Source organism: Suricata suricatta, chromosome 7, assembly GCF_006229205.1.
Source record: "Suricata suricatta isolate VVHF042 chromosome 7, meerkat_22Aug2017_6uvM2_HiC, whole genome shotgun sequence".
In the NCBI taxonomy this organism is placed as follows: Eukaryota; Metazoa; Chordata; class Mammalia; order Carnivora; family Herpestidae; genus Suricata; species Suricata suricatta.
Window position 1 is genome coordinate 42,496,230 of NC_043706.1, and position 15,154 is coordinate 42,511,383.

At 40.5% G+C, this 15,154-nt stretch overlaps 1 long non-coding RNA gene and 1 other non-coding gene across 4 annotated transcripts in view; both read left to right on the plus strand.

Annotated features, from left to right (window-relative positions):
• The first annotated feature begins 24 nt into the window (after nt 1-24).
• The window catches only part of LOC115295970, a 62,470-nt gene continuing 47,340 nt past the window's right edge, over nt 25-15,154 (plus strand). For all 3 annotated transcript variants that reach the window (XR_003910661.1, XR_003910660.1, XR_003910659.1), the window contains exons 1-2: nt 25-122; nt 1,927-2,111. This is a non-coding gene — a long non-coding RNA (uncharacterized LOC115295970). The remainder of the gene's footprint in view (nt 123-1,926; nt 2,112-15,154) is intronic.
• LOC115297306 lies at nt 2,674-2,778 on the plus strand. Its single transcript, XR_003911397.1, has one exon. It is a non-coding gene; the product is annotated as a U6 spliceosomal RNA (small nuclear RNA).

A 15,154-nucleotide genomic window follows, 5' to 3' on the forward strand; every position in this document is an offset into this window, starting at 1 on the left:
AGCGCGGCCTCTGCCCCGGCCCCGGCCCCCAGCTCCCGCCCCGCCGCCCCGCTGGACCGGAGGCTGGCGCTGCCGACCCGGGCTGGCGCCGCCTACGAGGCCCGGGGGACCTTCTGAAAAAGGTAAGGGAGGGAGCGGGAGTCCAAACGAAAGGGAAACGAGAGGAGAGAAAAGATGGCTTTAAGTCTTCTGTTTCATTAATGATGCTTTAGGTCCTCCAAGTTGCTCTACTATTGGCGTTGCCCACTTGGAAAGCCCCTTCTGGCCTTAGCAGTGCTCAGAGTGGGGAGAAGATGTGGGGAGGGGGCAAGGAAAGAAAGGACCCCGATTAGGAGCCATCCTCCAGCTGGGCAAATGGAGTAGGGCAGGGGTGGGGGTGGGCAGGGCTGGTGTCTAAGGTAGAGGGGTGAGCCAGCCTGGTCAGGTGCGGCCTAGCCAAGCTCCCGTGGCTTTCTAATCTTCTAGGCTTGCTTTTTCTTCCACTTTCCTTTCTTGTCTGGTCTTTCCTTTCTTTCCTTTTCAATTTTCGTTTTCTCTTTTGTAGTGAAGTATGATGCACATATGGAAAAATGCACGTTTCGTTTAGTGTCCAATTCAGTGAACTGAACCCACCCATGGGACACCAGATGAAGAATTAAAATACTGACTACTCCCCCAGAGACTCCCTGTGGTCTCTCTTCTCGTCCTTTCATCCCCCACCACCCCTCTCCCAGGAGAGTAACCATTATCTTGACTGGTGACAGCACTTGCCTGGAATCTTACAGTAAATGCAGTATATATACTATTGATAATGTTTGGCCTCTTTTGCACACCTTTACGTTTGTGACGTTCACCCATTCTGTTGTGTGTAGTTGTAAATCATTCATTTTTATTGCTACAGTTTAGCATCCGTGTTTTTGGTTGATGGACATTTGCATGGTTTCCAGTTAATAACTCCCATGGATACTACGGCTATGAACATTCTGTCAAACATTTTTTGGTAATACATGGACACTTTTCTGTTAGGTATATCCTTAGGAGTGGAGTTTATACGTTACAGAGTACAAGAATGTTCTTGAATGAACACTGCCAGATGGTTTTCCAGAGGGGTTATACCAATGTATGTTCCAACCTTTCATTTATTTTAAAAAGAGGTACTAAATCTTTTTGTGTCCGAAATCCGGTCAACTTTTATTTGTTTTCTCAGCCTTCGCTTTTGCTAATCGTGCTAGTGTTCTCTCTTGCCTTGCTCTAATGCATTTATTTCACAGCTTTGTAAGAAAACTCAATAATAAAAATAACTAATAGTACTTATTATACACCAGACAAAAATGCTAAGCACTGGAGGCCTTAACTTGTTTCATCTTTACAAATAGTGTTATTATCCCAGTGTTTCAAGTGGGGGAAGCAGGTTAAAGTAGTTCTGTAACTTGTCCCTTAGTCATTCTGCTAGAAAATGGCAGATTTGACCACAGAAAGACTGAGCTCCCAACTGCTCTACCAACTGCCTCTCTCAAACTTAGGGCATGCTGGGTAGGTCACTTTGAAGAAACAAAGACACTGTCCTGGTCTGAATGGAGATTAAGATCCATGTCAGGATAAGAATCACATAGAAGGAAGACTAAGGCTGTCACATGAATTGGGCAGATGAATTGGGCTCCATAAATCAGCATGCAGACATTATTCACCACAGTTGGAGTGTGTAGACAGAAAGGCCTCATAAAGCAGAAGGCGCTCGGCGAACCTAACCGAATGGTCAGGCGTCAGTCAGGCAGAGAAGATGGCAGGGTACCCTGACCACCTTTATGGCAGGCTGTTTCCCCATAAACTGCCAAGTACAAGTGCTTTCTTCCCACTGAAACAGTCTCCAAGCCCATCTCGCAAGCCCTCACAACACACTACAGCTCAATCAAGGTGAGGTTTAATTGCTTTCCTCCTCGGTTTCAGGCTTACATCACCACAGCCTTTATAGAAACAGTCACCTTCACAGCTGTTCATTCTGAGCCAATGACTGCATACTCTGGGAAGGACAAGGTTACAGAGGAAGACTGCTACCTTCACTGCCTGCTGCACAGACTCATCACTTACGGCTCTGGACTGCAGACAATATTTGCAATAGCAATGTGGCAGAGGTAAATAAAATTAAATGTGTGAAATGTCTTTGAAGGTTGGTTTTGGGTTCTTTCTAGATGCAAGATGCTTTATATATGTGATCATGTTCTTGGCTGTGATCTAAACGATGTATGGTATGACCTCCACTTTCCTTAATTCCAGCCTAGGAGAGTTGACTTCCATTTGGTTTTCTCCAAACATCTACTGCATACTGCTTATTGGAAATGAATGAGTTCCATTTTAATCTCTAGATTGTACCTTCCATTTGAACATCTCTACAGACAATAGATAGTTTTGATATTCTAAATCTTCATGTTACCAAAAAAAAGTCCACTTTACTGATAAAATGTGTTTGTGCATATTTCTAGTTTTTAAGTCCACATTCTGCTTTCATTCAAGATAAGAAGTCTTTGTTTTGTACCCTTTAATGTCAAATCATAATTGGTTAGAGTCCATCCCAGCTTTGTTCAGAGGAAAAAAAGTGTTTGATCATAGACTGTACTTCTGATAATCATAGTTTCACAAAGTTAATGCAAATTTTCGGTAAGTATTTACCAGGAAAGTGCTTCAAAAACATATTTAGTGCTCACTTTGGCTGCACATATACTAAAATTGGAACAATACAGGGAAACTAGCATGGCCCCAATGAAGGATAACATGAAATCTGTGTAACATCCATACATTTGTATGATTGTTGAAAGTAAAAATTATCACATGTCTTATGGGGTTTTAAATATATTCAGATTTACTGATATGACATAAACAGTGAAGGTAAAGAGATTTAAATAGTAGTGAGGTTTCTTACTTCACTTCAAGTGGCAAGTCTAAGCAGACTGAGAAAAGTCAGGTATGTTGTAACCACCCCTAAAGCAACAACTATAAAAGTTATACAAAGAGATGTAGTAAAAAGCCAATACAGATCAATGAAAATATAATGGGATGAAATCTTCAAATAATCTAATAGGTTTGATGGGGGGGAAAAGAGCAAACAATAAAAACTTGTTATAAAATGGCACATCTAAGTCCAACTGTATCAGTATTTACACTAAATAAAAATGGTCTAAACACATCAGTTAAAAGCTGGAGATTGTTCGATTGGATTTAAAAAGATACCCAGCTCTACATTGTTATAGAATCTCACTTCAAACATAATGATATAATTATAAGGACAAGGATGAGAAAAGAAATACCATGCAAACGCTAATCAAAAGAAAGGTTGTGGTTCTATTGGTATCCAACAAAATAGACTCCAGAGAGAGGAAATTACCACCACTAAAGTTGGATATTATACAATGATGAAAGAGTCAACCCATCAAGAAGATATAGCAACTCTAAGTACCTAATAACAAATCTTCAAAATAATGAAGCAAATCTGATAGAACTGAAGGAAGAAAGAAACAAATATACTAGTATAGTTGGAGACTACAAAACCTTTAGTAATTGATAGCACAAATTGACACACACACAAAAACGTCAGGAAGAATATAGAACACCTAAACAGTACTATGAACCAGTTTGGCCTAAGGAACTTTTATAGAATATTCATTCCATCTAAATAACAACAGAATACACACTGTTTTCAAGTACACATGGAATATTCACCAAAATTAACCATATTTTGTATCACAAAACAAACATATTTAAAAGAATGAAACAATACAAAGTATGTTCTCTGGCCATACTAGAATCAATTACATAGACAAAAGTGTTTCTGGAAAACCTCTAAATATTTGGAAATAAAGGAATTCACTTTCAAAAATTTGTTGGTCAATAAAGAATTCTGGAGATAATTATAAAATATTTTGATTGGAATGTAAAGGAGCATACAACGTATCAAAATTTGTGGAATACAACTATAGCAGTTTCTAGAAAGAAATTTATACTTGAAATGCTCCTTTCAGAAGGGACTAACGGTCTCAAATCTAAGCATGTACCTTAAGAAACCAGCGAACCCTAAAACAACAAGGAATAAAATAATAAATATAAGAAAAAAACTAATGAAATTGAAACAAAATAAAACAGTGGAGAAAGTCAGTGATACCAGGAGCTAACTCTTGTAAAAGATCAATAGAATTAATAAATTTGTAGCTGGATTTACCAAGACAAAAAGAGAGAAGATATATTTTATCAGTATCAGGTATGAAAGATGAGATAGCATTGCAAACTTCACAATCATGAGAGGGTAATAAAGGAACAACAGAGGCAACTTTTTGCATATAAATCAGATACTTAAATGAAAAGAACCCAATCTTGAAAGACACAAACTAATAAAAGTCATTCAAGAAGTAGGAGATAACCCTAAACCATAAGAAGCTCTTAAATACAGAGAACAAACTGAGGATTGATGGGGGTAGGAGGCGAACATGGGTGACGGGCATTGAGAAGGGCACTTGTTGGGATGAGCCTGGGTATTGTATATAAGTGATGAATCATGGGAGTCTACTCCCAAAGCCAAGAGCATACTGTATACTCTGTATGTTTGCTAACTTGACAATAAGGTATATTTAAAATAATAATAATAAATAAATAAAATAAAAAACATTGTACTAAAAAAATAAATAGGAGATCACCTGAATATCCCATATACACTAAAGGTATTGAATTCATAGTTGAAAATCCTCCAAACCCCCCCAAACCCAAAAGACTCCCAAACCCAGATATCTTTATCAATGAATTCAATCAAACCTTTATGAAAGAAATAATAGCAATTCTACACAATCTCTTCCAGAAGTAAGGAAAGGAGGAAATAAAGAACTTGTAGCCAGAATTTGTAGAGAATTTTTGCAACTCAAAAATAAGAAAACAAATAACCCAATTAAAATTGTCAAAAAGAGGGGCACCTGGGTGGCTTAGTCGGTTAAGCATCCAACTTCAGCTCAGGTCACAATCCGGCATAGGGCTCTCTACTGTCAGCACAGAGCCCACTTCAGGTCTTATGTCCCTCTCTCTCTCTACCCCTCCCCACTCATGTTCTGTCTCTGTTTGTCAAAAATAAGTAAACATTAAAAAATTTTTTTAATTGGCAAAAAGAATCTGAACAGACATATCACCAGAGAAGACATACCAATGCAAATCAGTACATGAAAAGATGATCAACGTCATAATTCAGCAGAGAAATGTAAATAAATGATACCACCATATACCTATCAGAATGGTAGAAATATACACACATAATAATCTCACGTGGTAGGAAGGATACAGGGCAACTGGAATTCCCATACATTGTCAGTGAGAAGGCAAAATTGTACAGTCAGTCTGACATTTGGCAATTTAATGTAAAGTCAAATATAGGCTAATGGTAAGACTCGTCATCTCCCGGGTATTGTCCTAGAGAGCTGAAAACCTTGGTTCTCACAAAAGCCTGTTCATGAAAGTGCACAGCATAATTCATAACTGATGCAAATTGGAGCCAACCTAAATGTCCCTCAATAGCTAAATGAATTAAAAAATTGTGGTACATCCATATAGTGATATACCACTTATCAATAAAAAAGAATGAATACCTCCAAAACATGGATGAATCTCAACTATATATGCCAAGTCAAAGAAGCCAGTCTCAAAAGATTGCACACATTGGGGTGCCTGGGTGGCTCAGTTGGTTAAGCATCCGGCTTTGGCTCAGGTCATGATCTCACAGTTCATGGGTTCAAGCCCCGTGTTGGACTCTGTGCTGCAGCTAGCTCAGAGCCTGGAGCCTGCTTCGGAATCTGTCTCCCTCTCTTTCTGACCCTTCCATTTGTGCTGTCTCTCTCTGTCTCTCAAAAATAAATAAAAACATTAAAATTTAAAAAAGATTGCACACTGAATGGTCCCATTTATATGACCTTCTGGGAAGGCAGCATTATAGTGATGGAGAGCAAATCAATGGCTGACGGGGGAGCCGGGAACTACGAAGGGTAGTCCAAGGGAATTTTTTCAGGTGATGAACTATGCTGTATCCTGTCCTTGGTGGTGGTTACAGATGTTTCTGCATACGTTAAACACACAGGACTCTAAACCAAAAAAGAGAATTTTCCATATGTAAATTTTTAAATGATCGAGATTCTTAAAAACTTCAGAGAAAGGTAAAGCCACTAGATTTTATGTTTACATTCCCTTTCCACACATTCTTTGCTTCAGTTCCTTAGTATCAGATCTCATCTTACCACTGGCTTCGGATATATAAAACAGCTCTCTGTTCCATGAGACCTAGTGTTCCTAACGATGGTCATTCAATAAAATAGAAAGAGCCTTCATTGAAATAAAAAACGAAACAACAAAATAAGAATATTTAGACTGAGAGCGAGTGTGTGTATATGATAAAGGGACACTTATGAAATAATGATGATCCTTTTAAGAAGGTTTTATAGAAATGTTCACCTTGCCCAGTCCCAGAATAGAAGAACATCATTAGATACAAGCTTCAACTTTCACCTACCTAGTCATATTCACTTGAACCCACTCAGTCTGCCCAGGATAGCAGCTATTTCTATGAGAATTGGATTGTTCCACTCCTACATTCTTCACAGAGAATCTCTCAGACAATCCCAAGGGCTTAAGGTTCAAGCTGAGGGACAAGTGGGTTTGAGGACAGTTTCAGAGCACCAATTACATTACGTCTCTGTGAGAGGACCAGGTGGGTGTAGGCAAGAGGAAGTGAGTCCTAGAGGAATTACAACCACATAAAGTCACTGGTTGGGCTGTGAGGAGGATTACGGTGCGTTGCTAGCTGTATCTATTCCTTTATAAACTGACGTGCCCTTGGGCGTGCCCAACATTACCAGTATAATCTTTGTCCCCACAGCTCTGAGCTTACAGTCTCCCAGGGAGAGCCTGGGAGGGGGCTGGACTGATGCCAAGAGTCCTTGTCAACAACCTTCACTCATCCCACTGATTCATGCATTACTCATTCTCTCCACCAGTGTTTTTGGGGAGCACTGCTCATGCGCTTTCTAGAACCCTCCAAGAACATGCATTGCACATATCACCTCCTGATGATAAGCAATCTTTGCTCCTGCATTGTTCCTTCAGGGATTGAGCAAGGGCTTTTCCACAAGAGTAAAACCGCCTTGAGGATAGGAATGCAATTTTATGTCTCTTTTGCATGATCCTCAGAACAGAACAGTCCTTTGCTATAAACTTTGAAACAAACAAACAAACAAACAAAAACCCACTTACAAACGGTTAATAATTCAAGTACAAGTGTACATGCTCTAAAAATAGTTGTTGGATTGAATCAATGACTAACTGGAACTTTCATTCACAGCCTCCTCTTCCACTAAGGATTCTTCCTTTATGTTAACTCAAAGGCTGATATCAGTGAAATGGACCTTACAGTGTGGGGATTTTATGAAGATTCTAATTTTGAAGTAAAACATGGGAAAGAATTGGTAATAGTAATAATAGTTAACCCTTGCTAAGATCCCACCATGTACCTAAAGCTCTGAATCTCTTATGAGCTCCCTTCATCTCTGTAAATCACCCTGTGAGACAGATGCTATTAGTTCCATTTCATAAACGAGGAAACAAAGATTTAAGGTGAAGTAACTTATCCAAGATCACACAGATAATGACAAATAACACTGCTGGAGAGACCCAAGTCTCTCCATTGTGAAAGCCCATTTTATGAACCATCATGCTTTACTGTATGTGAGAAGAGGGTGGGTTTGGAGAAGGTTGGGATGATAATAGAGACTTAGAAATTGCTTACTGAATTGTAACCAGTGAATGACTGATTTGGGATAAGAAATGGCTGGATTTGGGGAATTCTGGAATCCTCCTTCACTCTGCTTAACCTGAGATACCAGAGACAAGTTGAAAAAAGGAGCAGGGACCAAAATGTGGTACATGAAAAAAAAAAATAACCTAGCCCCTAGAGGAAGGAAAACTATGGGAGACAAGAGGAGACTGGAGAAAAGTGATCTGAGGTCATGATCTGTTGCATCACCTGAATTTTTGGCAGGATTTACTGCTCTGGTAATTGTCTCACTTAATGGCAAAGTTCATACTTTAGTCACAGCAAGATCACATTAAAATACAACTATTACATAAATAGATTTTTAAAAACCTTGGGCCAGATCTAAGATAAATACATGTGTTACAAAATTCCAAAAAAAAGTGTTGACCCATATTACTTTTATACATACAGCTAATTTTCATTTGGCCAACAAGCCCATCTTGCCAACTGCCCAGAGATCAAAAAAGGGAATGGTGTTAAAGAGGACCCAGGCTGGAGGGAAGCAGGGTAAAGAATCTTGCAGAGTAGAAGTCAGCTTGTCCATGGGTGGGAGCAGAATGAATTGAGGGAAGTGGGCAAATGCCCATGACCAAACAGGTTAGAATTCTGAAAGGAAAAGTGAAGAGTTGGGGCGCCTGGGTGGCTCAGTCAGTTAAGCATCCGACTTCGACTCAGGTCATGATTTCCCAGTTGGTGGGTTCGAGCCCCGAATTGGGTTCTGTGCTGACAGCTCAGAGCCTGGAGCCTGCTTCAGATTCTGTGTCTCCTTCTCTGTCTGCCTGTCCCCTGCTCAGGCTCTGTCTCTCTCTATCTCAAAAATAAATGAACATTTAAAAAAAAATTTTTTTAAGTGAAGAGTTGTTATAATGATTGACAGCTAGAATCCATTTGCCCTTTTGTTAAAGGAGCCCCGAATTTTCCTTGGAATCTACACAGCTCCATTCACAGCCCATTAGGTTCAGGTGGAGCTTCCTGATTGGGCAGTGACTCAGGTTGGCCAATGGGAGCACTGAATCCCTGTGAGCTCTGTGATGGTTCAAAATGGACCCCTGATCCACTTGGAGCCCATTTTCTGTTTTAAAATGGAAAAAAAGTCACTTTTTAAAACTACTTATATTCTCTAGGTGGGCTTAGTTAAGGCTGTTTCTTTGTAACTCTTAGATCTTATATGAATCCACATTATGACATAATAAAACTAGATCGGACTTTGCTCAGATTTGGAGCTTTTGTCGGAGATGTGCCTAAGAGTCAATCTTTTCTTCTGTTGTACTTAGAGAGAAACTAGGTTGTGGTCCTGAAGCTGCTTGTGCTCTCTGGCCACTGCTAAGACAGATATTATTGAGAGCGAAGCCAAGAGAGAGAAAACAAGGGCCAAAAAAGGAAACCCAAGTTCTGATGTCTTGTTTGAGTGACTAGATCTCTTGGTATCTAAAAAATGGATATCCCTAGAGTTTCCTGTCCTGATGCTCAGAAAAATCCCTTTTTGTCTCAAACCATCTTGAGTTGGGTGATCTGACGTTTTCAACTGGAGATTTATATCCACAATAGTTAGGACCTCGTAGAAAAAAGAGGGCTATGGGCAAGAGTTGGTCCACATGTTAGAAAAAAGTTCCCGGGGCTATTGTAAGGTGGATAGGAGTCAACAGCACAGTGAGGCACTTTAAGAAAGAGGCTGCATCCTAAGATGAGTGAGAAATCGTATTTTTAAAATTCCAGACCCTCTGTATAGGCACTAGTTAGTCTTTCTAGGCTTGTAAGCTAAAATGCAAAATGAAAGTGAAAATATGTTCAGAAAATAGCAAAGTTGCAGAGAAAGGCCCTATGTGTCGATTTAAGGCAATAAGATAAATAATACAATCTCAAAATTATGACTCCATGAATTGATTTTATTTTTCAACAAAGAATGTCGTGTAGAGTGAAAAGAGCACAAGCCTTGGATCCAAACGTTCCAAGTCCAAGACTTGGCTTCTATCATTTCATAGCCTTGTACACTGATGATCAACCCTTCCAAGCCTTCATTAATTTTTTTTCTTCTTCCAAACCTCAATTTCTTTTTCTGTAGATGGAGATAACAGTACCTTCCCCGAAGTTAATGTAAAGTTTGAATAATATTATTTAGGAATATGCACAATGCATGCAGCATATGACTATCCCATAAACAAAGAACAAAAGAGCTATCTATCCCCAAATGCATGTAAGGCAGCACCGTATTTCAGAGGCAGTTTCTCACTTAATCCCTCACTCTAACCCTATTCACGAGATAGCTTCTATCATTCTCCATTTTGCAGAAGAGAAAACTGATACACACTGATTAGTCAGTAAGCATAGCTAACGAAAAAACTCTAGAGCTGGGATTTTAATCCAGGTCTCATTCCCAAGTGTCTGCTTTTAATGACCTCAATAGTTGTGAATGATAAAGAATGTAACAGACACCCTGCCGCCATTACTCTGACCATGCTGGGTGGCCTCCCTCCTTTATCTGACTGTCTCCCTCTTCTGGTGGCACCTCTTTAAGCTACATAAGGAATTATTTCCAGACAGCATAGAATATTTTTGAGAACCTTGCAAATTCCTTCTTAGAAATGGGAAGAATGGATCTAACCAAATTGTTATTTTATGTTTATTTATTTATTGGGTGGGAAGGGAAGGAGAGAGAGAGAGAGAGAGAGAGAGAGAGAGAGAGAGGAAATCCCAAGCAGGCTCCATGCTATCAGCATGGAGCCCGACTCAGGGCTTGAACTCACAAACTGAGACCATGACCTGAGCCAATGTCAAGAGTTGGATGCTTAACTGACTGAACCACCTAGGCGACCCACCAAATTATTATTTTAAAAATAACCTACTCCTAAAGGTAGGGGCAGTTATATATGTCCATTGCTCCTTGAGAAGTCTAAAAACATATCTCTCTTTGAGTCTTTTTTTTTTCCTTTCCATATATTTCCTTGTATGCATATGTCTCCTTACTTTAAATCTCAGAGAATCATATTACAACATTTTGATGCCTTTTTAGTTGGTCATAACTAGGCAGATACAGAAGAAATCTATCTCTGCAGCAGTGTAATAAGTGGGGCTTATTAATTTACGTTCAGGAAAAAAGCTTTGATTCTATTTTTGTCATATATTTTTTCCTAACTATGCAATCTTTTATGATCTGTCATGAAGATTAGCCTTACTGCCACAAAACTTGATGCACAGAAAATCAGAGGATTGTCTTGAATTGCTTCAATTTCCTTCTCCTAGAGAGAAAGCAGAAAGCACATTAAGTATCTCATTTTGGTAAAATTCAGCAAGCATACCTTGGTCATATTCTGTGTCAGGTACTGTGCTCAGTGCTGGGGAATAAGTGTATGAGTGAGCCCCAGACTCTGTAGCAAGGAGCTTCCAGTGCCTACAACATAGTGGGGTGCTCCCACTTTGCACCCCAATTCTAGCTGGAGAGGTGCAATGTGTTTCTAAGAACACAGAATTGAAATAAACCTAACAGTGTTGAGAAAAGATGCTCATTGCCAAAATTTTCATAACCAGAGTAGAAAATAGATCTACCCTTGAGTCTACACCAGCTGCCTCACAAATAAGTCCTCTCCTGCCCGGTCAGTGGCGGCCAGAATTAATTCCTCATTTCCACATTCATGTTTCCATCAACCACCTCTTGCACACCAAATACTCTTGGAGACACTGAGTGTATCTTGGGGAACAAAACACTCATGGACAGCCCTTGCCTGGTGGGCCTTGCAGTATGTTGCAGGAGAGAAAACAAACATCTGAACAAATAAATAGATGGATAATCATAAAATGTGATAGATATTTGCTGGGAATCTGGGTTCTAATGCTAAAGAATCACAGTGGAAGGTGAGGGAACCCCCCTTAGGCCATGCATGGGAAAGGCTTATCTAAGGAAGTGACATTTGAGCCCAGATCTAAAAGATAAAAAGGGACCAGTCATTTGAAGACAGAAGGGAAAAGAGAAGTGAACAGCACATGTGAGGGGCCCTAAGGTAGGATAAAGTATTTTATGCTTGAAAAATTAAAGATGGAGCTTGAATTCCTCCATGTATCCCTTTAGGGGTCCATGCCGTGAGCTCCCATTTTTACCTTTTCCTACATAATTACATTGAGAAACCTTTGAAATATTAATACCTTGTTAGAGAAAATGTGCCCAGAGGCTTTTATTCCATGAAAAAGTTATGTCATAAAGAAATAAGGGTGGCACCAATGAATGTATGCTGAGCTGGTGGCAAATCATGCTGTCTTGCTCTATAATGCTTCAGAATTTCTTCAGTTAAATGCACTTTGGAACGGTTTGCAACGTACACTTGTACAAAGGCAGACATTAACCTAAGACTCCTTTGCAACACATGCTTTTCACCTCAGTGTCCCTCACTCTTTGATTTTGCTCACTGGCTGTATCTTCAACAGGCAAAGACATGTGCAGGATGGCAAAACACCGTCCCAAAGGCTGATGCTTTATCTAAGTCATTTTATGATAGAAAATTGCATTGAAATCCATTCAATTCCATTGAAATTCATTCTTTTTTCTTTTTCTAACCTTGCTTTATTGGGATCTTGTAAACACAACCATTGTCTTCTTTTCCTCTCTTGAGAAATTAAGTCCCAGGATGATAAAAGCTGAACATGGAGTCCATCATTTATCTCCCTCGACACAGCACAGAGCAAGTCCGTCAGTAGACACCAGGCTTAATGACCTTCATAAAGCCTCCCAGTGTTAAGGCCCAAAGGGCCAAACTGCTGACCTAAGCTCTGCCTTACTCATAGCACCAGCTCTCTGGAGAAAGTCCCCAAATTAAAGGGCACAGGACACAAAACAGCCTTGCCAAAGTGATCTGACCAAGTTCACAAGTCAAAGCCAACTCCTCTGCTCCTTCCCTCTGCTCACAGAGATGCATGTGAGCCTATCATGTGGGTGCTGACCAGCCAAGACCCTTAGCCCTTGTCCTGGGAGACCACAGGGCAGTCACAGTTGCCCACCACTGGGTGACTATCTACCCTTCAGTAAATAAAGGATAAGAGGGTCCTAGTCTGAACAGGTGCTGACCCTTTGCACGCCCCTGTCCCAGATGAAGACAAAGTATCAGAACGATAAAGAGGGAAAGAGCTTGCTCACACTGTGTGCATGCATGGTTATACCTTCCATTGTTGTTGGCTATTTGAAGATCTGGCCACATGCTTCTCTCCTCCAGGAAACCATATACAATCCATTCTCCCCGCTCCCCCGCCCCCCGCCTCAGCCCCAATTTTTAAAATAGATTTTTAAAGAGCAGTTTTAGGTTCACAGAAAAACTAAACTGTGAGTACAGAGAGTTCCCCTATACCCCCTGCCCCCACTCGTGGATCGCCTACCCCACTACCAACATCCCACAAAAGGGTGGTACATTAGTCAGTAAAGATGCACTGACCACCATCATCACCCAAGGCCCATAGTTTATATTAGGGTGTATTCCTGGTGTCACACTTCTTTGGGTTTTGACAAATGTATAATGGCATGTGTGCACCATTGTGGTATCATACAGAGTAGTCTTGTGGCCTGAAAGATCCTCTGTGTCCTGCCTATTCATCCCTCACTCCCCTCCAGCTTCTTGGAACCACTTATCTTTTTACTGTCTCTGTAGTTTTGCCTTTTCCAGAATGTCCTACTACGTCATACAATAGGCAGTCTTTACAGACTGGCTTCTTTCATTGAGTAATATGCACTCATAATTCTTCCATATCTTTTTCATTTTCTTTTTATCCCTAGTATCTCATACTGAGTAGGCACTCAATGAGCATTTATTCAATAAGTGGCTTGGATAAATGAGCAAAGAATGAATATAATTCACACACATTTGATAACTGCTTACATGGAGACCTACAAAGTGCAGGCTCTCTGGCTCCTTCAAACAATCTTGGCATTTGCATGAAGTTTCTAGAAATATTTCTTATTTAATCATAGAAACCGTCATAAAAAAAAAAACAGAACAGATATTTTTCTTTTTTTTTTAATTTTTTTAATGTTTATTTATTTTTGAAAGAGAGAGAGAGAGGGAGACCAAACATAAGTGGGGGAAGGCCAGAGAGAGAGGGAGACACAGAATCTGAAGCAGGTTCCAGGCTCTGAGCTGTCAGCACAGATCCGGATGTGGGGCTCAAACTCATGAACTCCTGAACTGCGAGATCATGACCTGAGCTGAAGTCCGATGCTTAGTGGACTGAGCCACCCAAGGGCCCCAGATATTTTTCTTATTACCCCCATGCTAACAAGATCAGGGAACTCAGATCCAGAGAGGAGGAATAACTTGTCCCAGTCCCCTGCATTGAAAGATAGCAGTGCCAGCACGGGCTTCCCTAACTCTCTGATGTACCTTGATGCCTTTATATGGTACATTGTCTCCCCGAAAGCCAGGTTCTGGATCATTCAAGCTGACAAATACCGCACAGGAAACTAATTCATGCTGATAAAGGGGTTAAAAGAGACCCTTTCCTCAATCTCACTATTCAGGGAAGCCCTCTTCTCACAAAGAAGAGTGTCCTTGGCTTTGACCTTGCAGCCCCTATCAGTGAATCCATTTTCCTTCCACCACAACAAGCCAACTGCTTCTGGGCTGTGAAATTAATCTCTGGGAAGGAAATTCAGACAACTGATGGGGGAGTAGTTCATCCTCACTCAACAGTAAGAATGCACTGTGGGGCTCCCCCTGTTCCTGTTAGCATCAAAAGGACTTCAGGAATTTGAGCCACACCGATCCATCCAGATATGCAGTTGTGATGGGACCTCGAAGGGAAAATAAACTTACCTTGATGTGCCTGGTTATGAGTGACTTATGGGTGACACTCACGAAGGCCCTGCCTTGAAATCCAATGCAGTCCAGAATTCATTCATTCATTCATTCCCAGACCATAACTTTTAGCCTTCATCTGTTCCCTGAGAGCTTCATCCCAATATGTAACTGTTTGCAGAATATTCCCCTTGGGTGTTTGCTCAAAATGCCACGCTAATAACCTTCTTCCCCAAATCCTCTCCTTATCCTGTATTTTCTTTCCTGGTCAGTAACACCATCATCTATCCAGTCACCCAAACCAAAAACCAAGCCCTTATTTTCATTTAATTTCTTCATCATCCAATTAGTTACCAAGTCCCTACCCAAATCTCTCCACTTTTCATCCTTGTTAACTGCAGCTGCATTGCTTCATACCCAGATGGTCATAGAACATTCCTGACTGCACTCTCTCTTGGACACCTACCCCGCTCCTCAAATCGACCTTCCGCCTGGCAGCCAGGGTGAGCCGTCTACAATGCATGGCAAGTCCCCTAGCCCTTGCTAGGAACCCTTTGTCAGGTCAGCATGGATCATG